General features: G+C 36.5%; 1 protein-coding gene and 1 long non-coding RNA gene across 7 annotated transcripts in view; both read right to left on the bottom strand.

Moving 5' to 3' along the window:
- The window catches only part of LOC125659827 (uncharacterized), a 36,266-nt gene extending 30,632 nt beyond the window's left edge, over positions 1-5,634 (bottom strand). The window contains exon 1 of one of the 6 annotated variants that reach the window (XM_056150463.1): positions 5,248-5,634. The gene's annotated coding sequence lies outside the window, so the exon portion shown is untranslated. The remainder of the gene's footprint in view (positions 1-5,247) is intronic. The other 5 variants (XM_056150461.1, XM_056150460.1, XM_056150462.1 and 2 more) reach the window with 5 other exon arrangements.
- A 6,837-nt stretch (positions 5,635-12,471) lies between these two features.
- Positions 12,472-14,814, bottom strand: LOC130050415 (uncharacterized). The gene is made up of 3 exons (XR_008798852.1): positions 14,722-14,814; positions 12,992-13,079; positions 12,472-12,666 (listed from the first exon to the last, which is right to left on the bottom strand). It is a non-coding gene; the product is annotated as an uncharacterized LOC130050415 (long non-coding RNA).
- Positions 14,815-26,505: the final 11,691 nt, after the last annotated feature.

Below are 26,505 nucleotides of genomic sequence, written 5' to 3'. Positions count from 1 at the left end.
GACAGCATTTGACCCAATGGTAGGTTGTATTGACAAACTAGATCGTTATAACGATCATATAATTTGCAAAATGTTGACTTCAATCAAGACTGTTGCAACCCTTGTACCATCAACTTGTTTTTCAGTATCTTGCCTCGATTTAAAAACTGATTATAAGAACGAGCTCTTGCGTATCGAATCACTTGACAGATATAAACACTATATGCAGATGATAATGGAATATTGCTACATAAATATGGAAAGTTGGCAATGGAAAAGCTGAAATCATCCCGTTTGCCATACAGTTGAGTTGTCGCTGTATAGTACCACAGCGCGACAACGCTTTGCACGATTTCGTGGATGGCGATACTCTTGAATAGCTCTATTTAATACCTTTCCAACAGTATAAACATGAGTCTGCAGCCCCAAAACGTTTTAAACTTATAGTCATTTCAATAGAGCCAGTTGTTGACCGCTGTTATAAAAACGGTTCGGAAACGGGTTGAGAATACTGAAGAAATTAGACCTTATATAAAAGATCGCATAAAACTCGGTCATTCGGTAATGCAGATTTTTACTGAATGGGGGGAGTTTATGGGTCTGATAAGGTATATTATGAGATAGTTCGTAGGTGGAGAAAGAAGTTTCTGAATGGTACAGAATTCGTCAAAGATGCATCAAAATCTGGCCGACCTGTGACTGACACAGGCAAGGCAAATGTATGAAAAGTCAGGGAAATGATTGAAAGAAAGTGATGGCAGATACACGATTTGTGATATTGCCAATGCTTTGGCATATCGCTAGCGCGGGTGCATTTCATTTTGAAGCGTATTTTAAAAGTACAAAATATATCTGCCAGATGGATACCGCATATATTGACAGATGACAAAAACGGGTACGAGTACAAACCGCTAAGCAATTGCTCAAAATGCTTCCCAAATTCAATCAAAGACAATTATTGTATCTATATTCATTTTCAACACATTCAATCATAAAAATGTAAATTATAAAAAAGGTAAACAGATTTGTTCCACCTCGTACGAAAAGTTGGGGTTCAAGAATATTCATACATTTGTAAAAAGGAAATTGAAAACCATAATGTACAGTCAAACTTGTCTTAGCAGCCACTTGAAATCAGCGGCCACTCCCGAACAACGGCCACTCTCAATTCCCCCCGATGATTTTTCCTATATATTTGTACTGGAATAAACGGCCACCTGTGTAACTCGGCCAGTGGCCACTCAAATCCTCACCCAACACGTTAATTACATTGTAATAAGCGGCCATTTTGTCCAACGACGCGGTTTTATCACTTGATATTTTGCATGAGTTAATCAGCTGTGACGATAGCTGATTATTTTGAAAACATGCATTCGCTTGAGTAATTAAATACTGGTCAGTTTACATGAGACTATTAAACAAAATTACATATTGTATATGTAATTCATATACCTGTACATAATAATACATACTATGTAGACTCTCATACATGAAATAATCACAATCCAAGTTTATGAATTTGATTTGGAAACACACAAGAATTCTTTGAAAAACAACGATGATTTCATATTGACACATATCGTCAGTAAAGGCCTGTCATTATTAGAGCGGCACTTATCAATATCGATGCGATATCATGTTAAATTTATCGATATCGTCGATATCGTAACTGCATCGTGTCTTGGACATAACTCAAATGTTCTACAGTAGCATGTAGCAGTAGTCACTTTCTGAAGTCATTATGCAATGGGTAGGTACCATCAGATTTGGGTACTAGAATGCAGGGTCAGCTCCAATAACTTTTGCTTGGCTCTATAATGTCATTGTCCAACATGTACTGCACTTCTATTCTGAAGTATTCTAATTTAATGGATTCAAGCAATAAGGATGCTTCTTGATGGGCAAAGCGTCACCCACTATAACATCGTGACAGCCAGCATTAGTCTTTTTAGGAACATCCATGAAGATCGAAGGATAGAGACCCTGAAGCGTGCTAGTGTGCTACTACACCATATGAACCGTTCTGTTACTATTCCATTCTCTATAAGAACCGTTCCCTTCCCTCATCAAACTGTTCGATTCAAACCGCTCAGTATTCAATTCCCAGCCCCAAGCGTTTCGTTTTCATCTAACACCGTTCGTATCTCGAAAGCGTTCATTCCTTCAAACAATTCGATCCCCAATGGGCATTTGGAACTCGCGCATCAATTTATCATTGTAGGTCAACACAGTGCTGGAAAAAGATTATCGCCCTTGATTCGACACAATGTACAAGGATGGACAGTTCCACAGTTCTTATTCGTAAAAAGTTTACAGACAAAGAGCTGGGTATGGTAAGCATAGCACATCGGCCTTGTCCACATGTAAACAAGTAAAGTTATGCTATCTTCAATTTTATCGCTCCAAATAAATTTTAAGCCCCCTTGTGAATGGAAGTGACATTTGCTTTTAAAATTGCAAGTGCATTTTATGAATCTAAAATCCGAAATCGGAGTGATAATCCGAATTCTCAAAGAATATATGGTTTTTGTCACATTCAAATAATGTTTTCTATAAGGTGATATCCATGTATTTATACAAAACTTTCATGAAAGTATTTTCTCTTCTTCTTCATATTTAGATATTTTATTGAAAGTGAAAGTAGATATTAATGGCAAACTAACAACTCAACTTTATGATAAACAGGATGATTTTAGTTTCTACATCGTCAACGTTCCCATATTTATATAGCAATATTCCAAATAACCCCAGCCTAGGGTAGAACAAAGTACAACATACATGGATTGATGCAGAATTTTCTGTAAATTATGGAAATGATGGTTGTAGTCTGATAAAATGTTTGAATTTCTGTCACAAAGTCACACTATTTTTGTGAAAAAAATTAGAAAGTACATTTTGTCCCATTATGGCTAACTTTATGCAGGAAATCAAATGACTGACCATTTAATCAATGGTTGACCAGTGGTAATCTTTACATGACCATTACATCAATTGGTGGCCCTTTTATTGGTATTGCATCAGTGGATGACCAGAGGTAATTGTTATATGACCATTATATCAATAAGTAACCAGAACTAACCCTTATATGATGATTACATCTTTTCACCGGTCGACAGAGGATACTTACTCCAAGTCACCTGATCCCACCTCTGGTATACCCAGGGGTTCATGTTTGCCAAACTCTTTATTTTATATTCTTTGTGGGAGTTATGAGATTGATCACTGTTCGTTATCTTCACTTTCCATCAATGGCTGACCAAAAGGGAACCTTTATCTGATGATTACATCTATGGTGGTCAGGGGTGAACATTGTAAAACCATTTCTTCAATATATTGGGAACACTTCCCATCAGGATAGTTTCGTTAAAGTACACGCGGGTACGTTAAGGCAGGTTATGAAATTTTTTACTAGGATAAAATCCGCGAAACAATGTGACGTCATAATTGAAATAAGTATATCACTAAGTATATATATTAAATTACGATTTAATTTTTTATTTAAGTTTTATTTATGCATAAAATAAACCATGCAGCTACTAAAATCCAACGAAATTCGAAATGCTATACTGCTGTTGTGTAATTTCTGTCTGATCGATATGAAAGTAAACTGATGACGTCATGACTATACATCGAGTGACGTTGACACATGCAAGAAATTTGTTTATGTGTGCCATGCAAATATCGACAAAATGTAGAGTATTTAAAATATATGACATTGGATATATGGAATATATATATGAAACGCTGAGAATTTATTGATATTAAGAAGGTATGTTGATATCATTCATTGACAACTTTGTTTAACGGAGAAAACATTCCATTTAGCATGTCGATCCGATTTTCCTCTGTCAAAGACTGAAATAAAACTGCAAAAGTAGCACATTAGCCCTCATACTTTTAGAGACTTTTTATACACCGTTTGAAAGGTCATAAACTAATGCACACGGCAATTACTGATAGAATCCTCTGTTAAGAAAACTTTTAAAGAAAACTACATAGCATCATGCAAAATGTAAAACATCAACTAGATGGTTTCGTGTTTAAATGTTCAATAACTATTTCTTATTGAAAGTGGTAGGATTCTATCAGTAATTCTGATATACTATGGGTATTTTACCGTCATTATCACCAGTTAGACCAATATTTGAATCTTGGGATAATGTGTTACTTTTACATTTTCTATTAAGGTACCTCCATGATCTATTTATAACAGTCATGCAATGACGTCATACGGAAGCGCATGTTTGTCATGTTGTTATGATACAAAATGTTCTCATGTAAACAACCAAATTAGTTTTTAAGAGTTAGTAGCTCCCTCTCTCTATGTAAGACAGATTTTAAAAATTATGCAGTTTACGTGCATAAATGAAGCATGACCTGCATTAACATACCAACGCATTTTCTTTAGTTTCTATACAATGAAGTTTTTTCATCTTTAAGTGAGTTGAAACAAAAGAAGCACTCTATCAGGAAAAGAAATATAAAATGACAATAACAATAACATAGGAAAAACATGGAAAAGTAGAAAGACCTAATAAGGGGATTCATAACAGACTGTAAATTGGAGCTTGTCTACCTGCCGAAATATATGTGCTTCAACAATGAAAATGCCATGCAGAACGCTGGTGCATTTTTTTTTAACTTTTTACTTTTTCTAATAAAATTTTCACTTGCATTATTACTCACATTATTTCGAGATATAAGGACTACTTTCCGGTTCTACTTGAGGGTTTCAATATGTAGGCGCGGTTTTTTCATAGCCTTTGTAGTTTAGTTCTAGTGCTAGTTTACTACAATTTTAGTGCTTTTATATCTTTATTTGATCTCGTATATCTACGATTAGATTCAACACTTTGGATGTTGAGTGTTGTTGTTGCTAAATTATAATACGCTTTCTCTCTCCATATACTTACATGCAATACAACTGTCCCTACCCTTGTGATGCACAGGGAATGACAAAGAATACCCCTTAGCCATCTGATCGCACCTCTGGTATATCCAGGGGACCGTGTTTGCCAAATTCTAATTTTGCATTCCTTAGAGGAGTTTTGAGATTAATCACTGTTCGTTACCTTAACTCTTTCCTTCATGCAAACAAAGACTTGTGTAACGCAAATGACCCATTCTATCATTTATCAAAACGAAAGTAGAAAACTTTCAAACAAAACAGTATGAATAAAAATGTATAGCAATAAATTAAGATTGATCAAAAAAGTAAAACTACATCCCAGTTTTAACAGTATACTACGAAAACAATGATCTGCCTACCTGATCAAACATCAGCCAACATTAAAGGGTGCGGCAATACGCACAGCCGATATTACAGAGTGATCGTAGGAGGTTGCCTCTCGGAATGTCCTCTATTTTTCATTTTCGTTCCGGCTCGTGGTGCAAATCATATAAAGTTACGATATGTCATGTATGTATTTCTTGAAGGTTGCATCACGCAATTTATGTGGAGGTTAGAAAAGAAAAGATATGTCTCCCATCAGCCACGTACCTCAACAATCACTTGACTATACACGAATCAGAAGTGTTACAGCTGTGTGATACAAGGTTATGGTATTGAATTGATTGATTCGATAGATCAATAGATTGAAATTTACCTGCATGCAAATCTGCCTCATCAGGAGTCTATTTGTTATCATCCAGTTATCATTAGTTATCATCCAGTCTGATTATTGTACAATTGAAGATTTGAGCATATCCCCTAAATTGTTGTTGTGTTTATATGACACGATAGGTAGGACAGAATATTTGTCTCTCTAGAGAATTTATTAGTATTTTAAAAGATTTTGCTTTATTTTACGAATTCCATGGTTGTATTTGTTGACAGTAAGGAATATACTCTGTGTTTGCAGGTTTTTTTTTTTATACCTGGCAATAAAAAGGCTCAATCGCAGTTATGAAGTACCACTCGTACTGTTTTGATTGATTTCATTATCTTTAGAAGGTTTGTTTTGAAGTACTTCCTCATCACCTGTGTTTCTCATATGGTGTATGGTTTCACCTTTAATAAATCCCTTAACTAAACTATTATGTGCACATTTTTGTTCCAAATATTTTTGAACGTGTTTGTTTAAAGTATTTGATGTACGTTTTAAAATCTAGGACGCGAGTTGCTTTCCTTTATACACTGTAGTGTTGAAGAAATGGATTTCATTCACCGATATTTCATATGTGGATTCAAATAGTTGATGAATTAAGTTAGCTATAGTAAATAAATCATGGATGTTTATTTTTCTCTCTCCGTGAAATATGATAAAACCATCATCACGATGGTGCCCGTGGTACGTTATACGATCTTTACCCGGAAATTTGTTTATAATGTCATTGTCTGATGTAGTCGGACATCACATGGGAAGCATTTAGACCTCATAGCACATCCAATGATGTGTTTATAAAATTTGAATTAAAATTTAAAATATCGTTTTTCAAACGTAATCGGAGGAGAAAGCTTACATCATCTGTGAATTGTATTAATTGCATAGACATACTTGTCCGATTTACTGTAGTATATTTCTACTGCAGAAATTAGTTCCTCAAATTACATGTTTGGGTAATCTGAAACATTACGAGTAAATAGATCATTTTGCGTTCAGCGTGCGCTCAGCGTTCGTTCACCGTTCACTCTGCGTTCGTTCACCGTTCAAGTGGGAAAGAACAATGTTTCAGGGACTGCATCTGTGATGATGACAAAGATGATGATCGTAATGGTGACTTCATCGTGGTGATGATGATTGTGATGACGATGATATCAACGTGGATTGTCTTGGGCATCCTATACCGTTTCTAGCTCTGGATATAAAGCCCGGAAGGACTGGAGGGATTGGGTGTGACATCTACGGTTTGATGTGACTTTTTGTGCTACAAAGCGATCCATTCTATTGGCAATTTAATTTTCCCGGGTTTTCTTTTGTTTGTTTTATGCATATACGATAGGTAATGTTTTCCTGTTATCGTGAATATTAGTTTGCGTGTGTGTGTGTGTGTGTGTGTGTGTGTGTGTGTGTGTGTGTGAGAGATTGGCGTGCAAGTGCTTGTGCGAGTTGTTTCTATATCAATTACCTATATTTCTTCCTTTTCTTTGTAAATAAATAATTTTTTTTGGTTTGAATGATTCTTGTTTGTTATTTAGAATGTAGCCTCACTCATCCCGTTACACCCCTTCCTTGTAAAAGGCGACTAAATGGGGCGGTCCTTCGAATAAAACCGCCAAAACAGAGGCCCCATGTCACAGCAGTTGTGGCACGATATTGATTAATTGTTTTACGTCCCGTCAAGAATTTTTCGCTTGCATTGATACGTCATCAGATGTAAGTTAAGTACCACAAGTTTAGACGCATGCTTAGCGCTCGGGACCGTAGCAGTAGGGTTCATTATCGTGCCAACGCCTGCTGCGACACGGGACCTTCGATTTAAGGTCATATCCAAAGGACCTGTGATTATCACTTCTAAATGCCGAGTGTTAGGCGAAGGAGCGATCACTGCCTACTTTAACGTCTTAAGTTTGACGCGGCTATGACATGAGCGGGGCTCAAACTCGTGATCTCCCGTTTACGAAGCGAACACTCTACCACTGAGTTACGGTGACGTTTCCTAGCAAAAGCATAACTGTTGAGAAGTGTTCAAGATGTTGTTTGGCTATTTTCAATGCCGATCTTAAGCCTTTGAACTTTGATCATAGCGCTACTCCCATGTGCATGGAAATTTACAAACTTTGAAGTTGTCTTTCCTTAGTGGTTGTTGATCGAAATATAAAAAAACCAACCCCAACCCCAAACAAATCATAATTACCGTACAACAATTTCTTTGTTAGCGTAAAATGATTTTCTTGTCATTTAAAAAGAAATTCTCTTTCGGAAGCTTCGGACGTCATCGTGTGCGTATTGTCATTCACAACATTAGTCTGGGTTATCGTTCCTGGACTTCCGGAACGGTTGATGCAAATGTAGAAACAAAATTGACTCAGATTGTGAGTGATTTGATTGGTGTAATTAACTATCCGCGAGTTTAAAAAAATTAACAGAATCACGATTGTCTAACCAATTTATTGATATAGGCATATTTATGTTTTCACTTGCTTTAAGTAAACAAAAGCAGGCAAAATTTGAAGCAGTTGAGATAGACGATATAAAAAGAGTTACATGCCATCTCTTCTTATAATCACTGAAAACGTGATTTTTACTAATACGCGACAGAGACGAAAATAAGTTTTGGATGATCTGTAATGCATATATACATAACCTAAGTAGGAAAAAAAGTAGGTATGTGTGCTGGGGGTAATGGTGATGGAATGATCATGATCCATGCCCCAAATGCCTGACACAATTCACAAGAAATATTCTGGCGAAATAAAGTTTGCTTTACTTATATGATAGGATCTACTGATGGTGATGAAGCATAATTATATTATTATTAATCGCCGCGGTGGTCTAAAGGTTAGAACATTCGCCCCGGAAGGCCGGGGTTCAAATCCCGGCCGCGACAAACCTAAGTCGTTAAAACGTGTAGTGACAGTTCCATCGCCAAACTCTCGACCTCAGGTGTGAATGTCACTCGTCCTCTGAGATGACCTTTAAAACGGATGTCCCGTTTCACAGTCGCTAAAGAAGCCACACTGCTCAATGACCGTAAAGCCCTTCACCTGTTTTGGTGACGTCTCCATGATTGATTGATTGATGTTTCCCGCCACACTCAGCAATTTTTCAGTTATCTGGTAGTGCCCAGTTTTTATTGGTGGAAGAGAGAACCTAGATACAATGTACCTGGGAAGAGACCAACGACCTTCCGAAAGTAAACTGGGAAACTTTCTTACTTACTGGCGCGAGCGGGATACGAACTTGCGCCGACCAGAGGTGAGAGGCCGTGTGAATTTGAACGCGATGCTCTAACCACTCGGCCACATGAGTGAAACATTCTAAAGATACAATCAATCAATCAACACTTGGAAATGAGCACTCATATGGACTCTTGATATTCATAACACTTATCTTGAACAACTTAAAACGAGCAATTCTGAGATAATAAGTAATAGTAATTATCAGCTTTGATTGAATACCATCAAATATCATGTCTATTCCAATAATTTTGTGTATTTTCTAACCTTGGCCCTAGGACACAGGGCGGGACCCTAGTAATAAAAGTATTCATATTTGATTTTGTTATCTTGTGTATAGTGCCGTGGGGATCCGGGTTAGAATGGGTCCTCAGTACCCTTTGCTTGTCGTAAGAGGCGACTAAATGGGGCGGTCCATCGGATGAGACCGCAAAAACCGAGGCCCCGTGTCACAGCAGGTGTGGTACGATAAAGATCCCTCCCTGCTCAAAGGCCGTAAGCGCCGAGCTTAGGGCTAAATTTTGCAGAACTTCACCGGCAATGGTGACGTCTCCTTGAGTGAAATATTCTTGAGAGGGACGTTAAACAATATTCAATCAATCACTCACTTGTGTATTCATGAGTATATATGAATTTTAAGACATATGTAAAAACATGAATAACGGGAATATTGGTCCTGGATCTGGTATGAGTGTTAGACTCTTTTTTTCATGCAAAGCTGAAGATAACGAACAGTGATCAATTTCCCAACTCCAATAAAGAATACAAAAGTAAGAGTTTGGCAAACACAGGCCCTGGATATACGAGAGGTGGGATCAGGTGCCCAGGAGGAGTGAACATCCCATCCCCTGTTGACCAGTCACACCCGCCGTGAGCCCTGTAGTTGAGTCGGATAAACGGGTAAATAGAAATGTATATAGCCTTATTGTACGCATATTTTTCTATACAGCTTCGTGGTACATGCAATTACTGATTTATTTTGCTACAAAGTTACACTTACTAATACATTACAAGTTAGTTATAGAACGGTAAACAACATTTCAAAATCTATAGTGTAGTTTAGAGAATCACCCCGAAAACAAACAATATCTGTCAAGGACACAAAGCAAACAAACAATAAAAAAAACTGCCTTTATCTGTTAAAGACACAAAACAAACAAACAATAAAAAACTGCCTATCGATTTATTGACTTCTTTATGATAACAAATAACAAACTCATCGTGTTTATTTCATCAGCATTATTTTCCTATGATATGCTCTCCTAAGTCCAAACTGTAAATACACAAGATAAAATCTAGATAATAGCAAAAACGTAGAATATTAAGTAGAATTATGATAAAAGATTACTATATTCATATCTATATCTCTATTAGCACACACAGAACTTCAGCAGTTCGATCCCGACGTTCATGCATACACTCCGGTAATGTAATTAAATCTTGTAGGGTGAGGAAGTTTTTAAGTTTTAATAGTACGACATATCCCATAGTTAATGTTATATAACAGTAACATATGCTCAAATCAAATCATGCTCCGCAGGATTCATAAAGGTCGCAATAATCCAGTAAACAGCAGTATATATTTTTATTTGCCCAACTAACTCTTTTGTATTGCTTATATGAGTTATGAGATTGATTACTGTTCGTTATTTTCACCTATCATTGAAACTAATGTAAAAATTCGAATCACGTGGAAGCTGTTAAAACGATCATTTGTCATAAATTCTTGTCGTTAGCTGTCAGTTCGTTATCAGTTGTTAGAAGAAACGGACACGTCATACAAGCTTCCTTGTTGACAAATGTTCGTAAATTGGTGAAAAGTCACGTTATCTTTCGTTGCGTTTTATCAGGTTTCGATTTCCTTCTTTTTCTTTTTCAAGACAGCGACTTTATACATATTCGGAATAATGATAATGACATGATAATGAAATTTATATAGCGTCCTATATCAAACAAATTACTCTTTACAGGGGTAAGAAGAGGAATAAAAATCAACAACAACATACAATTCAATGAATTAAATGACAGTATGGCATAGTATCTTATATCTGTAAAATTACCAAAATAAAAGGCTATAATTAAGATCAATATCGATCACTATGCAAAGTGTTAGAAATCAACGAAATAAAACAATAAGAAGATTCAGAAAGCATTAAAATGGTCATTGACAAAAACTTGTACTATGTAAGAAACTTCCAAATCAGGGAAAGCAATTTTCAAAAAGTGGGTTTTTAACAGATTTGTTTTTTAAAAGCGTTAATGTTTTTAGCAATTTTAACATGGCGGGGAAGGCCATTCCAAAACCTGGCCGCAGCCAAACTAAAATTGCGTTCTCCAAAAGACTTTATACGAATTTTTGGCACAATAAGTCTTAGTGATGCCACATGGCTACCAAAGTGGCTTTCAACTTTGCTATCTTACTGCCATCATATATCATCTTTTCCAAAAGCGTATAACATCCTAAACTTCCATATGAAGTGCATGGTGTAAATAAGAACAAAGCGATATCTTGTTATTGGGATAATGAAATCTGTCGATCGCCATATTTCCAACAATGACAACAAAAACACACTTCATTGTTGAAATACCACGCTTTTACACACACGACAAGTTGAAGAAACCTAACTCAATTTCACAGATTAGATATTGATTTCTATCGCAGACAGCATCCCCAAAGAGGTACTGCAAGCCATGGAAGAATCCCACAAAGTCCTCCCGGGGGAAAAATTTGGATTGGTTCCGCCCCACTTCGTGTAGGTCGCCTTCGTATGACTACAGCTCAACATCCAGGTGCCTTGCTCAGTATCATCATTCAAATCAATCCAGAACTCTTTAATATCAAACGACCCTACATGTACAAAGAATAGCATTACGACATTTTTTTGTCTTAGATTTCAAAACTGGTTCCCCGCTGATTGTTGCAAACACAGGCGAGATCAACAGGGGCACCACTTTATTTTTTTTCTCAAAGTAATTTTGATTGGACGAGAATTTATCGAAAACCAATCAAAATCTTCTTTACAAATCATCGATTGACAGATAGCGGTTATTTTCCTGTGGCCGATAAACACTAAAAAAAAAAACAATCGGCGGCTGTGACCGAAAAACGAAAATTTCATAGGCCATGTTGGCCTTTCTGGAGAATATTAGTCGGCCATATTCAATATTTATCAGCCATTTGCCGATGGCCGACGCCAATCTGAATCACTGCTTGACTTAAAGGTTCTTCAAAAGCTGGACCTTGTCAATAGCCTTAAACATTACTGTGGTCTGTTTGTACTATTCTTAAAGGGAACGTAGGTTATAAAAAAATATTTTCACATTTCAAATACTAAATATTTAGTAATTAAGTCCACTGGTTATTTCCATTTGATTGTAATCTGTTGTGTAGAAATCGGCTATTAAATATAGCTACACATCATTTGCTGGAGGCTGCCATTTTGCAAGATAAAGTTATCGCTCTTTAAGATATTTCCCACAATCCTATCTGCTTATGACGTATACCGGGCAATTGCCACTCAGTGAAAGCAGCTGATCATGTCTGACTGCAAATGACATCAATATGAGCCTGATTATAATGAAGAGGAATTATTGGCAGCTTCAAATGAAAACACCAGTGAATTGGGATGGATTGATGAAAACGACGCTCTTAATTCTTAAACTTTTAATTTTGTATTCTTTATACAGTTCATTATCTTCACTTTTTCATTCTTCACTTGAACATTCCTTAGCACATATGATGGACAATGACTGGGCAATTCTATCTGTATATGTTGCACAAAGTTGATCTATTCTTCAATATGGATTGAGAGTGGGATATTTTTGTCACTATTCATGTCTTCATTGAGCTGAAAATATAAAAATGAAATCAAACCATTACTTTATAACTTAGTAATGAATTTTCCTGAAAGTGCATGTACATGTATTTCACACAACAAAGAGTTTATTTTTCATAGTAGTTTTCTCTCTTTCTGATTTATTAGTACATCTGTTTACAAGAGAATCTTGCAATGTGAACCTGTATACAGCACAAATCTGTTGATTATCACTACACCCCTGCAGTAATTGCCACGTAAATGTCAAGACTTGAAAGATTAACTGCACAGGGGGAATTGAAATGACCTTGGTTGTAAAACTTTGTTAATCATTTAATAGAAAAATGCATCAAATTACCTGTTTCCTTAGATGCTGATAGTCCAGGTTGGTCAATAGGTTCTGCATATGAGTTTTTCATTGGTTTCCAAAAGAAAATGGAATTTATCTGAAAAATGAAAAATACTCATAATGACTAATTAATTATATATACTATACTTCATATATACTATATTCATTTGTTGACTTGTACATTTTCAATTTCTTTAAAAACAATAGTATAGGGCCTAATACAAAATGTGCTAGTGCTGGGATGGTTTTTGAAAGTATTACATGAATCCTGCTTTTCCTCATCTTTTTGAGCTATTTTCTCCTATTTCCTTAGGCTTGCTGCCATCAAATATTTTAGTTACTGCATCTTCTTTTTGATAGGTTTTGGTGTGTATCTCAATATCTTAACTTAATTATATATTAATTTAACTTTGAATATTTCATATTTAGCTTGTACAAAATGTTCACTGGATAAGGATATTAAAATAAACTGAATTAGATTAGATTAGAAAATTATTGTATAAGTAAAAGTTTGTTGTAAATAAACTCTGGTTATTTACAAATATCAGGGGTGCTAAAAGGTAGATACATGTATTCCCTTTCCTTTGACCACAGTGCAAAATTTCGATTGAACTTCCGACATTTAAATTATAGATATTCTGTAACCCATTTAGTGCTAAAGATACAGCAGTTGTAATGAATTGCCGCATACACGTCATCAGCCGCCATGATAAGAGATTCTCCCATTCAGCTCAGTTTTCAGTGTAAATGACAGATTAAAAATTGTTATCAACAGCAATTATTTTTTCTATGCTTGATTTTGTTGTCTGCATGGTACCAGTTTTCACATATCAAATTTTGATTTTTGACCCTACGTTCCCTTTAAGGACATTTTTGTAAGGCCCATTTGTACATTCTGCTGATTGGGTGATATCGTAATGATTCAACCAATCAACGAGAAGAATACAATGAGGAAATACTGACTACTACATAAAATTTGAAGTCAAAACCGGATATTCTGTAAAAGAAGATTTGTAAACAGTACAATCTATTGAACAGACTTGAATCTCCACAACGTAAGGAAGCTTTCAAGTAAATTTCAGTTTTTCTGGCCCAGTGGTTCTTGAGAAAATTTTTAAATGACCCCACACCATATTTGTCATTATCTCCCCTTTGAAGAGGGTATAGCTCTTCATTTGAACAAAATTGAATTCCCTTCACCGAATGATGCTTTGTGCCAAGTTTGGTTGAAATTGGCCCAGTGGTTCTGGAGAAGAAGTCAAAAATGTTAAGTTTACAAACAGATAACAGATTATCAGAAAAGCTCACTTGCTTTTAGCTATCATTAGCTCTATTCTGTGTGTCTTGTCATTATCAACTTGATATATCAATGTGTCCTATGGGGATGTGGGTTAAAATAGGTCCTCAGTGCCCCTAGCTTGTGATAAGAGGCGATAATGAGACTGCAAAAACCATAGGCCTAAATTTTACAGCCCTTCACCGGCAATGGTGATGTCTCCATATGAGTGAAAGATTCTCTAGAGGGACGTTAAACAATATATTACATTCTATCATATATCACTGTGTAGCAGATACTACTTATTGTTTTCGTAAAATATGTCTACAGATGTTGTATTCTGTGGTGAGGGGACCAAGACAGTTAGATTATTTTCATTTATTTTTATGACCCCCCCCCTCCATTCTAAAATATCTTACACCACAGCAGATAATCTTCAAACTTTCAAATCATGTTATCTTACCCAAAGTCGCGCTGTCTCCGATTCCGTCTTGCTGAGGAAATATTCCCTAACCTTCTCTGAACTAGCTGGTCCACGTTTATCTGTAACAGAAATGTATCATTATTAAATAAGCTAAACACTGGGAGGGGGAGCTGCAACCGCGGGTCGTGTTGTTCATGTTGATCTGTAACAGAAATGCATCATAAAGTAAAAACGCTATAGACACTGGGGGCTGCAACCACGGGTTGTGTTGCTCGGGCCAATTCGGTTCCATTTTTCCGTATTTCGGTATGGGTATGGTTTTTATGATATAATCATTTATATTAGAAATCCGTTTATACAAAACGGCGTCAAAAACTGCTTGATGTTCAAATTGATCAATCCCCTCACTTTATTTTCAAGTGGATTAAGTATGCAAACCTTTGACTTATAAAATATTTACTTCACATAAAATGAAGAAGTCTATGTTTTCCTACAATGGACATTTTACCGGCTCTGAATTACTGTTTCACTGTTTGGGAAAATGCAGTGGCGAATTTAAGGGGATGGGGGGGGGGGGGGGGGGGCAGCCAGTGTGCACGCCCCTAAAATTGTCAAATTTAAGGTAAATCATGGTATCTTGTTTACAAAAATGTACTAATCGATAAAAGAAGCAATAATTTCTTCCACTTGAAATATCATATTTTTAATATATGCTTTAGTGTAGATAGAATTATTGTTCATCAGGTCAATCAGGACATTTCACTTATCAGGTCATTACACCGACCCAGTCTTGCCCAGTTAATAAATCATTTCTAACTTCTCTCAATCTGTGGTCAGACCTTGCAATATTCCACTCATCATGGTCACAATGTAACATTCACAACGGTATTTTATAAAATGCAACATAGTGGGTCTACCAAAAATACTATGTACGATCCCTAATGGGTTTTTGGTCCAATCTTTGACACCAGGCATGGTTTTCTTTCACGTTCTTTGTTTATAATGGTGAATTAAGGCTGGAATAACCGATCATGTGGAAGCTGAACATGTCGTCTAATTAATATTCGTATAGATTCATGAATGAGATTCCCCACAATGTATGTTTGTTTGTTTTGTTTTCCTGTTTTCTGTCACACTCAACAATTTTTCAGTTATCTGGTGGCGCCCAGTTTTTATTGGTGGAAGAGAGAACCCAGATACAATATACCTGGGAAGAGACAACCGACCTTCCGAAAGTTATAAACTTGGAAACTTTCTCACTTACCCGCGTGAGCGGGATTCGAACCCGCGCCGACCAGAGGTGAGAGGCTGTGTGATTTTGAGCGTGATGCTCTAACTAATGATGAACAAAAATCATTTACATATCATGTTCTGAAGAGCCATCTATTCTAAATATAATCGGAAAATTTATTTTGAACAATATATGACACCGTATTTGCATGTAACTATGTGTTATGTAATCTCTTCTCTCTTTACTTGTATAGGTATATGTACAGTATCTGTATATATTTTCATGCTGCCCCTTGAGGGCCCTTGATTGGAAAACAAAATATGTTCTATGCTGTCTGTAAAGGGCAAGACCGATCTTAGTTCATTTATCAATGGCATGATTTTCAGTACCCATGGTTGTTGCGCACCTTGGAGGTTTGTCCGGCATTCTCGGACTTGATTTATTGGCCAAAATGCGAGTTCATAGTGGGCATAAACGTCGGGTATCTTTATGCACCATACTTTGCTTAAATCGGTTCGGATAAGTTATAGAGTACATGTGATCGAGACAGTGAGTATGCCCACGAAATGTGAATGTTTGTGAAAGGCGAAATACAGGCGGCGAATTCCCATGTGGTGTTCAGGGATTGCTAGAGCCATTACTTAATGAGAACGATATTTTGAGCAATGCCTAAATCTGTTGTCGAAGTACGAGATCAGAATGTGTTATTTTCATTCCTTAATCCAAACTCAAAGGTAGTAACCCTAAAAAGAATACTCTCGTGTATTTAATAAATCTGTACATGTTATTCAATGCAACAATGTCAAGATCACAAACAATCGTCCGGGAATAAGCTGACTATCGATTTGAAGTCCCTTGTTGATAATGCTTCAAGTAATCTTAATGAACAAGAATGTCAACAGCTAAGGGGGACGATGAAACACTACTCCGACGTTTTTACGGGTCCAAATATTACCCTTTTAGGGCGTACTGATGTTGCAAAACACCCTATCAACACTGGCAATGCCAAGCCAGTAAAAGATCGTAACCAGGTGGGCGCCAATCACTTTACAAAATGTCTACAAATAAAAGTCACAGTTTCAAATAAACAGTTTGGTACTGGTTCTATAATAGTAAAAGACGAGGAAGAGGGAAATTGTATACATACTTGAACGTTTGTTTATAAGCAAGGCATCTTAATGTTCTCCATTGTAAGTATATACTTATACATTTATTGATATACTCAAAACGAAAAAAGATCCTATAATGAAAAGCGCTGGACTGGGTTGCTCAAAACCTTGGTTAAGCTTAACCATTGGTTAAATTACTTGTCCACCGGTTAACGTTTAGCCATTGGTTAAATTATGTTGCTCAAAAGTTAATCAGTGGTTAAATTGCCTAACCAATGGTTAAATATTGACCAAAGTTAACCAATCTGCAGAGGTGGGTTAAGTCATTTAACCAATGGTTAAACTTGACTGCTTGCTTCCTTTTTGATGTAAATATGAACAAATGACACAAGAAACGGGGAGTTTGGAGACATTTTAATCATGATTTCACTGAAATAGAGTAAAAGGAAAGTTGGAAATTTTCGAAAGAAAGACATGCATTGAATTACATGATAATTATAGCTTTTCTTAATGTTGTAGGAAACCAAACAATATCTTACAATGAAAACTTGGTGAGACGGCACAGCTGGGGCTCTACGAGATCTGTGATGTACCTGACCGATTCTTTAGAAAATTTCAACTTTCTTTTTACTCTATTTCAGTAAAATAGTGTGATTTTTGGATATGGCGATATATTTGATGCTATGAGATGGATCACTGTTTGTTATCATCACCTTTCATTTGCGTTTAACACATCTGGAGCGGCTTTTCTGAACAATCTGTTGTGTTGCTAGACTTATTGGAGGGTCCGATGCTATACATATATTTGAAAATAGATATTCACGGCAATCTAACTACTCAACTTTATGACAAAGTGATAAACAAAATTTGCGAAATGCTGACTCCAAATGAGATCCCTGTAATATCAACTTTTTTGCCAGTAGCCTGCCTTGACTTAAAACTGATCATACACAGAACAAGCTCTTGCGTATCGAATCAGTTGAGAAATATAAACACCATATGCAGGTGATAGTGGAATATTGCTACATAAATATGGGAAATTGAAGATGAAGAAATTGAAATCATTCCGTTTGTCATTTGAGTTGTTAGTTTGCCGTTAATATTCATTTCAATAAAATATCTAAATACGAAGCAGACGTGGAGGACTCTGCATTTTAACTTGCATTTTAAACATATTTGTAGACAATAGTTTTATGCATTGTGTTCCATAATGCGTGACCTTACCGCGACTTTTTCTTGTTCAAATTAACTTTCGTCTGTTCCCAATTGTATTATCAAGTTTTTCTATGAATTATCGTGCTCTGCTAGGTATTTAGGTACGACCTGATTTCCTTCTCTCTGATTGTATTGATAATTCGACCTGTTAATATTCTCACAAAAGATATAGAAATATATTTAGTTTCCGTATGATTTGACTTTCTTTCGTCTCTAATTGTATTAGTAGGTCGCTCTATCAAATTTCTTGCATGTCAAGATATTCGATAGCTGTATGATGTGTCTCGCAAAACCAATAGATCTGCCTGTGGCAGGTCGTACTAAACATTCTCGTGGATAAGAGGCATAAAGGCAGGACTAAAGTTTGTTAGACACATCAACACAGTTTGTGTTGGGCGGTTGAGATGTGAACGAGAGGGTAAGCGAAATCATACACGTAAGGCAGACTATAACAACCTGGTTCTGCTGGCTGACATAAACATTACATCACAGGGGGTTCCTCTCAGGCCTGCAAACACGGTGACTAAAAAACCATCTAGGGATTCCTCATGGCACACCTCCAAAGCCAAAGCGAGACATTTTAACATATGTTTACTAAATCCCTGGTCAGTGTGCAACTAGCCTAAATGACTTCATTAATGAGCAGGACTTAGACATTATGGGTCTCACAGAGACTTGGCTCACAGGTTCAGACAGAGATAATCCTATCATCAGTGCACTTCCACCCCCTGGTTATAACATCAAACACAATCCTCGCATATCCTGTGACGGAAGAACAGCTGTCATTCATAGGTCTAACATCAACGTTAAACCTACATCAAACACTTACAAAATGATGTATTCTATGGAGTCATTTGAGGTATTGGACTGTAGTGTGAATGCTACTCGGATACTACGTTTATGTGTGGTATATCGTCCGTCCCCTTCTAGAGGCAACAACTACACAGTGAAGCAGTTTTTCAGCGAGTTCTCTGCTTACCTTGAACAATTGGTTTCATGCACTACCTCTCTACTTATCGTATAAAGAAACTTATATTTTGTTATAGATACAAAATATTTACAAATATATACAAATAAGATAGTGGAGGGTGAGTAGACATACAGATACAATTTTGAGGATATAAAAATCAATGCATTTCAACATACATATAACAATACGGCACACGTGAATAATATGTCGTAGCAAGTACAAGTAGGCCTAAAGTGTAATAAACGATGTCCATTACAACTGATAAGAAAACCTAGATTTATACACAGGTCATTGTTATAGCCATAGATCATAGTCCCGCTTACCCGACAAATATTTTTTTTTATTTTAAAAAAGTTATTGAAAGACGAAGTGTGACCAAACTGCAGGTTGAAGTTTATAGAGGCACGTGGTAACGTTACATTTTTTTAATGTATCAGAAGGGGTATGCTGCCGGTTAATCTGTGTAAAATTCTTTAAAAGCAATAAGATAACAAAAAATGGTGCTTGAATTGTTCAATTATGAAAACCTTAAATTGTGTACATGTGTGGATGGGTGTGATATGTGTGTAGTTTTCATCCGCTCAAACTGTCTCAGTTCCCCATTTCTGAAATCGTGCAGTGGGTAGGTCGCTACAAGGATAAATACTTAACTTTCAAGCTTTCATATTACACATTACACCGTCTCCAATTCTCACTGGTATTAAACTGATGTATGTAACTGCATCCCAAGATGGCGGAAGAAGAAACAGATAAATTACAGTACATGCTCTATAGGAGATACAGCAGTTGTGTAATAATAGGTCCCAACCACAACCATTCCAATGCAGACCGGCTGATCATCCCCGTCTTCAGTGGCTGGATGATTGACCTGGAAAACAAGCGCACCCGAATCTCCTGCAGCAGCGAAGGCTATCCCCACTATTTCTAATTGTGACAGATAAGTACTCTGGGCCTGCGATGGAGGGTTTGTTAGAGAGAATGTGGTATCACGACATCTGCCTGTCAGTCCATTCAAGCGCAGTAGTCCCCGAGTTAGACCACTTGCGGTCCAACACTTTATGCATGCATTCATCCTATTCTTGTATTCTTTGCGATAATCTCGAGTAGCTCCTTTAGAGTACTCTGGGAGTGTATCGTGCGTAAAACCTTTAAGATAAAATCAAACGTCATTTGAATTATGTATTTCTCATTATCATACTGCATAGTCTGTAGTATGCAGGTATCCAACAGTACACATCCCATTTATTTAATTCAATATCCTGAAATACATAAATGAAAATCAATACATTTATTTATCAATGAATTAAGCCATTAAAAACCTATCCTATTTGTTCAGTTATTAAATGAAAAGTGAAGATATCGAACAGTGTTCAGTCTCATAACTCGTAAAAAGTTGGGCAAAAAAGACCCCTGGATATGCCAGAGTTGGGATGAGGTGCCTAGGAGGAATATACATCTGCTGTCGACGGTTCACACCCGCCGTGATCCCCATATCTTGAACAGGTAAATGGAGTAATCTATAGTCAAAATCAGTGTGCCAGGAACGGCCGAACAATTGGTATGAAACACACTAAACATCAATTGACCCAATGATAGGTTATATTGACAAACTAGATCATTATAATGACCATAGAATTCGTGAAATGCTGACCTTAAACAGTTGATGTGATACGGAAGAGCTTCTTCGGCGTATTGTCAGTTTTTAAATCGTGGCAAGGAAATGATAAACAAGTTGATGGTACAGGGGTTTCGACGGTCTCGTTTAAAGTCAGCATTTCACAAATGCTGACTGTTGAAACCCCTTTAACATCAACTTTGTTGTCAGTAGCCTGTATGGAAAACTAGATCATACACAGAACAAGTTCTTGCATATTGATTCATTTGAGAGATATAAACACTATATGTAGGTGATGATGGGATGTTGCTACTTAAATATGGAAGGTTAACGATGGAGAAGCTCAAAGCAACCCCCCCTTTTTAAAATAAAATTAAGTTGCTGGTTTAATACTTATTTTTGATAGAATATCCAACTACAAATTAGACGTGGAGGATACCATAGTGTCTTTTATCGGAAGTTCACGGGGAAATATTGAATCGACATATGATTTGTTGATAGATACAACGTCGTCGATAACTTAAACATCTTCCTCTCATAGTGAAGCTTTTGAATAAACTCTGTTTCAAAAGAAAATAAAAACAGTCCAGGTAACGGAGGGACACATTGATAAATAAATTTTGATATAACATACTGAGTTCTGCTAAAGCGTTTGCCTTCAGATCTGTAAACAGTCCTCTTTGTGGAACCCGATTTGTCAGCCTTATGAGAGAGGCATCAACTGTAACTCCTTGTCCTGTGTTGGATGGTGACACAGACTTTTCATGCCGGCCACAAATTTCATCTGTGGATTTGTAGCCGTATGACGGTTGTACCACATCGAATGCCGTTATTGATGTACTGTTGCTATTAACATCAAACAAAAGATGTGAACAAGTAATAGCTCGTATTTGTCCATTGTTGAGTGTTACAAACCCTCCCAGAGTGCCTTCTTTATTTTGACCTGTAAAACAAGAAAACAACAGATATACTTATAATCTAGAGTCTAGTAGAGATAACTTATAGATAACTTTATTGTATGTAAGAAAAAGAAGAAAATCGTTAAAAGAGAACCTTATACATGTATGATAGTCGTTCAGAGTTCACATGCATTATCCATATTCATAACACACGTTAGCTAAGAAACGTTAGTCATCTCCTTTTTACCTTGTCGCCTTATGTTCGCACCAACCATCAATGGACTAAGTAGGTCTGTTGATCTTTTGAAGAAATGATCGTTTGTAAACATGTAAAAGAATCCCTCTCTTACGTCAGTTTTCATTCCATCGATTTCTGTGGGGAATTCTTCCTCGGAGTATGGTACGACTCCTTTGCATGAGCAGTACAGGACAATATAGGGACCAGGCACGAGTTCTTCTCCGTTTTTCTTTTAACGAAATGCTGATACACTGATGATTTATAGGTTAGAGTGCTTCTTAAGAAGAGTATCTGCGTTTCCTTTCAAATATTGCTCAAGTTTCAATTGCATTTTTTCTGGAATTCCACGTTCGTTGTCATGATTAGAATCGACAACGCCCTCAGATGATGGATATCACCAAAGTTTGCATACAATACGACATGTTTTCCCAGAATCTCTGAATGTATCGTGTTGAATTACATTTACGTCATCAATAACTACAACTATAACATCTTCCTCGGACGGCATGGAATCTTCACTGTGCACCTGTGTTCCTATGTAGGTCTACACAATTTTCACATTTTTGTACTGCAGTTGTAACCAATCCTTGAAACTGTGTAAACTAATCTGCGTCGCTTTGGTAAATTGTAAAATGTAATAAATAATTCTCATCAGCAAAAACAATTTGATTTAAGGTATATCCATATTCGTTTCATTATCTGATAAAAGTATAGAAAGTGTATTCCAATTTCGTGGAATTAAAACTAGCAAATTATGAAATAAATATATAGGTCATTGCACTTTTTAAGTTACGAGACATACATAAAAAGAGTCATATATCAACGTCAGAAAATCGCAATTTTCCTTGAACAGCTCTATGAAAGGCGAAGATAACAAACAGTGATCAATCTCATAACTCCTACAAGAAATTCAAAGTAGCACTATCTCGATATAATAGTAATTGGTCCGCGTTTGCCCAACTCTTTGTGTAATTCTAAATCCTAGTGTTGTTTTCCTGTTTCAAAATCGCCAAAATTAAAGAGAATTGACAGAGTTACGTATCCGTTTTGTGACGTCATCAGAAACAATTCAAATATTTTACATTGCTTATAGGAGTTATGAGATTGATCACAGTTCGTTATCTTCGCCTTTCATGAAACTATTTCTTTACAGAAATACACAAACTGTCTGTGAAAAATAAAGGAAAGCTATTGCATAATGGACTTGATAAAGAATTCAACCAAAACAGAGTTATTGCCCTTGGATTTAATATTTTGAGACACATCATTGATTATTCATACATAACGTAAACTTTTTGATATATTTTATGTTTAACAACATTTTTTATAATAACTATTGGAAAAGGCTCCAGCAAACTGTATGCTCCTATCATGCATAAATTTAGATAAATCATTGATTTTGCAAAATCGTATGCCGTCACCGGAGTATGGAACTAAGCTAAGGTACATTTTCTGTGAGGAAGATAAGACGAAATAAAGGTATAATGTACCGGAAATAGATTTACTTTTAAATCATTTATAGTTTTAAAGGGGAAACCGTCATGCTTGTGCAATTCTAAATCCCAGCGTTTATTTTCGGTCTTGTTTCCCCGTTTCAAAATCGCTTGTGTACTGGGGGATTAATATCTATGACTGTGTACTGGGGGATTAGTACACATGACTGTGTACTGGGGGATTAGTATATATGACTATGTACTGGGGGAAGGTGAAAATTAAATTCTTAGAGGGTTACCAAAATATAAAACAAAAATAAATTGCTTAATATCATATACATGAATTTCCTTTAACAAGCGTTCTTAATTAAGCATACCGGGTAGGCTTAGGTATATCCTCCTTCTTCTCCATATCCAGACTAGTAAAATGCAAAGTACAAATTCGACGGACAGGGCACTTCCAATGATCACACCTACATCGGTGGATCCTTGTTCTACAGGCGTGGTAAGTGTAGTCGATATATTTGTTGTTGTGTTGAGGACGTTCATCAATGTTGTTGTGGGAATCGTTCCATCCTCAGTAGTAAAAGTCCTCGTTCTAAATGAAAAAAAGATGAAAACAGAGTTTTCATATCAATTCCCAATTATTAATCAAGTTGTAGAGATAAGAGAAGTGGAGCGAATACGAAGTCCTGGATCCGGAATTTTAATTTAGGGGTCGCCATTTTAAACTGATTAGATTGGGGTCTGGAGATCACACCATCAGGGCACAATGGTTCTAGGGCGAAGTCCTGCATAGTGGGGTCACGTGGATGAAGCGCCAGAATATTAGAGACTTAAAGACATTGGTCGTCTAGTTACAGTATAGACCTTTTTACTATTTTCATCGTCATTACCAATCATCAGAATTAATAAAATGACGGATACTATAGTATGTAGATTCAATGTCCCTGATTTTCCTGCTTTGTAAGAGTAGAAACAAAGCCTTAATCACACCCCTTTATACTTTTTGTACCTGCGAAGGTGTTTAGGACAGACTTAAATCTATCAAAGACTGGAAATCAGCCAGCAATATGAGAAACATTTTTCTTATCTACTAATATTTTTTTTTTTTTATTCAATATATAAAATAAGTAGAAACGCATGATTACACTTTTGACGTTCAGATCGCCTCAGAATCCAAACGTGAGATAATAAGGATAATATATAATGATAATGAAATTTATATAGCGCCTTGCATAAAACAAAATAATCTAAGGCGCATTACAACAGTAAGATGGGGATTGCAACGGTATAACACAGTTAAATGTATGAATGACTATTGTTTAACGTCCCTCTCGAGAATATTTCACTCATACAGAGACGTCACCGTTGCCGGTGAGGGGCTGCAAAATTTAGGCAAATGCTCGGCACTTACGGTCTTTGAGCAGGGAGGGACCTTCATCGTGCCACACCTGCTGTGACACGAGACCTCGGTTTTTGCGGTCTCATCCGAGGGACCGCCCTATTTAGTCGCTTTTTACGACTAACTAGGGGTATTGAGGAACTGTTCTAACCCGGATCCCAAGAGAAAAATGAAATTAAATGACAGTATGACATAAGATCTTATATATCTGTAAAATTATCAAAATAAACACTATAATTAAGATTAGTATTTAAAAGCATTTTTGATTTTGTTGGTATTTGATGCTTAAGAACTGTCACAGTTTACAAACGTTAGTTAAGGTAAAGCTACTTAATGAAAATGAGTGTTAAGATTTTTTGTTGTAAATTTCAAGAGATGTTGACTTCTTGATGTCCTCTGGAAGGTCATTCCAGAGATGTGCTGCAGCCCAGCTAAGTTGGTGTTGTTCGTATTTTTTTATTCTGATCTTTGCCACCACAAGTTGAGACTTCGATTCTGACCGTAATGGTCGACTTGGTTTGTATTTGTGTAAAGGACGGCGCATACACGCGGAAAGAACAATATGTATGGGTCAAAATTTTTAATTGAGGTCGGTAATAGATGGGAAGCGGATGTTGCTAGAACGCGGAACGGAAAATGAAACGGAAGACGGAACGGAACGGGAAACGGAAAATATTGTATGCAATAAGGTTATGAGGGGGTCAGTATTTTGCAAAATAAAGGTTTATCATGAACAAGGGAAGCAGAAATTACAGAGAGAGCGGGAAGTCATCCACAGAATCCACCGTTTGATTTTTATTTCAAAATCATTAATCTACCATGAAAATTATTAATAAAGATAAAATATAATAATGACAAATAATAAGAATAATAATACTGAAAAAAAATTGCATTTTCAAATTTTACCTCCAATGAATAAAAGCCCCCCCCCCCTTCTTTAACGTGCTAACGCCTGCCGCGACACAGTACCTCCGTTTTTAAGGTCGCATCCGAATGACCCGTGATTCTCACTTCTAAATCTAGTAAATGACGAGCGTTTGGCGAAGGAGCAATCACTAACCATGTTTACTTATGTTTGATGCGGCTATGTCACGATCGGTATTCGAAGTCACGGCCTTGTTACGAAGCACTGAACTACTGCGATCGGAAAATCTTATGTTTAATAGGGTTTGTTGCCAATCATGATCATCAAACCGGACTCTCTTCTTTGAAGCCATTTTTTCTTCTTCAAAACTGGTTCCCCGATGTATTGTTGCAAACACATGCGAGATCAACAGGGGTACCTTTTTTTTATTTTTTCTCAAAGTAATTTTGATTGGACAGAAGTTTTTCGAAAACCAAATCAAAATATTCTTTACAAATGATCGATTGAGTACTTGTATTATGACAAACCAAGATGGATAGCGGTTATTTTCCTGTGGCCGATAAACACTAAAAAACGATCGGCCGTACTGACCGAAAAACAAAAATTTCATAGGCCATATTGACCTTTCTGGAGAATATGGGGGGGAGGCATTTAAAGTACGTGTGTTCTTTCCAGTCTCTACCCATAGGTGTCGCTGCTCGCTAACGCATCTGTCAATGCCGACATTTCAACATTTTTGTAAATTATTATACAGTCGTTTAACTTCGCTTAATCAATTATGATGCAGATAAAATTGTTTCACCGCTTAATGTAAACAAATTCCCAAAGTTATGATTATAATCA

Source organism: Ostrea edulis, chromosome 9, assembly GCF_947568905.1.
Source record: "Ostrea edulis chromosome 9, xbOstEdul1.1, whole genome shotgun sequence".
Lineage (NCBI taxonomy): Eukaryota > Metazoa > Mollusca > Bivalvia > Ostreida > Ostreidae > Ostrea > Ostrea edulis.
The sequence above is the reverse complement of the archived record's forward strand: the minus strand, read 5'-3'. Positions and strand labels throughout refer to the sequence as shown.